This window comes from Gekko japonicus, unplaced genomic scaffold (assembly GCF_001447785.1).
Source record: "Gekko japonicus isolate JY-2015 unplaced genomic scaffold, Gekko_japonicus_V1.1 scaffold1502, whole genome shotgun sequence".
NCBI lineage: Eukaryota > Metazoa > Chordata > Lepidosauria > Squamata > Gekkonidae > Gekko > Gekko japonicus.
This window is the reverse complement of record NW_015168696.1, coordinates 334456-336409: the sequence shown is the minus strand read 5'-3', so window position 1 is coordinate 336409 and position 1954 is coordinate 334456. Positions and strand designations below refer to the sequence as shown.

The 1954-nt window shown below is 58.4% G+C and overlaps 1 protein-coding gene across 1 annotated transcript in view; it reads left to right on the top strand.

The window, feature by feature from the left end:
* KLHDC4 (kelch domain containing 4) overlaps nucleotides 1-1954 on the top strand; it is a 27829-nt gene that overhangs the window by 9481 nt on the left and 16394 nt on the right. The window lies entirely within an intron of this gene.

Below are 1954 nucleotides of genomic sequence, written 5' to 3'. Positions count from 1 at the left end.
GTTCTGGTTACGTTGTCGTTTCAGGGTGGTAAGAAAACCCGGAGGATTGAGATAATTCATGCCATAGGATTCTCCTATGTGCAGTAAAAGTGCAGAAAAGGGCAACTCGAATGATAAAAGGGTTGGAACACTTTCCTTATGAGGAAAGGTTAAAGTGCTTGGGGCTCTTTAGCTTGGAGGAACGACGGCTGAGGGGTGACATGATCGAGGTTTGCAAGATTATGCATGGGATAGAGCAGGTAGAGAAAGAAGTACTTTTCTCCCTTTCTGACAATGCAAGAACTCAAGTGGGTACTCAATGAAATTGCTGAGCAGTCGGGTTAGAACAGATCAAAGGAAGTCCTTCTTTACCCAACACATGGAACTCACTGCCACAGGAGGTGGCGGCGGCTAGAAGCATGGACGGCTTCAAGAGGGAATTGGATAAACCTATGGAGCAGAGGTCCATCAGTGGCTATTAGCCACAAGGTATAGATAGGAACTGGGGCAAGTGATGCTCTGTATTCTTGGTGCTTGGGGGGGGGGGCAGCAGTGGGAGGGCTTCTAGTGTCCTGGCCCCACTGCTGGACATCCTGAGGGCACCTGGTCTTTTTGGCCATTGGCCACTGTATGACAGAGTGCTTGGACTGGATGGGCTACTGGCCTGATCCAACAGTGGCTTCTCTTATCTGTCCCTTATATATAAAGCCGTAGTCGCCTCCAACGTTCGATGTGCACCAACAGTGTTTGGCCGCACGAACTGTCACTCAAAACCTTCCCCAGATTCCCCTATCCATTGGCTGCGTCGCCTAAGTCCCACCCCAGAACACGGACACTGCAGCCCTGTCTCTGCGCCCGGTCCCCTCAGAAGACAGACTATTGCCGACAGGGTGAGTGGAGCCTTTGGGGGAGCAGTTGAATGGCAGCGACGGCGGCACTGCACCGGCCGCTGCAGGCCCGTTTTCGCCGCTCCCTCCCCAGCTTTGCAGCCCTTCGGGGGAGCAGTTGAAAGGCGGCGGCGCTGAGCTGCCTGCCGCGGGCCCGTTTTCGGCGCCCCCCTTCCACGAACTTTGGGGGGAGCAGTTGAAGGGTGGTGGTGGCGGTGACGCTGAGCCGGCCGCCGCAGTCTTGTTTGCCGCCTTCGAAGGTCGTCGGGGGCAGCAGTTGAAGGGCAGCCTCGGCGGCAGCGGCGCTCAACCGGCCGCCACAGGCCCATTTGCGCCATTTCCCCCCACCACCACCCACTTAGCGGCCCAACGGGGGGAGTAGTTGAAGGGTGGCGGCGGCGCTGAGCCGGGCACCACAGGCCCGTTCGCACCGTTTCCCCCCACACACTTGACGGGTGGCCTCGGCGGTGGCGGTGGCACTGAACCAGCCGCCACATGCCCATTTGCGTTGCTTCCACCCCCACACACACACACTTTGCGGGCCGACGGAGGGAGCAGTTGAAGGCTGGCTTCGCAGGCCGTCGGGGGGGGGAACAGCTGAAGGGCGGGGGCGGCGCTAAGCCGACCGACCAAGACCCGTTTTCGGCGCTCCACCACCACCACCCCGGCCGGCTACGCAGGCCTCTGGGGGGGAGCAGGTGAACATTCCAGTCACACCTTTGAGACCAAGTTTTTAGGCAGCTGCACACTACACCTCCTCTGTGAGGGAGAATCCAAACACTCCAGTGCCCCCTTTCAGACCACATTTCCTTCAGGTACCTGTTCACCCTCCTTTGCGACTGCAGATCTCCATCCCCCCCCCAAGACTCAAAACAGTCCAATGGGACCTTAAAGACCAGGTTTTATTCACGTACACGCTCACCCTCTCTGGGGCTATTCTTTTTTCCCCCACTCCCCAGAGCCTTCCAGCGATGTGGGAGATATCGCCTCACACCACTTCTCCCGCCTGCCCCCCCTTCTCCCGCCCGCACAGCTAGCCAGACAAACGGGATAAGCTCTCTCCCCCCCATGCTGCTTTTCCCACCCGC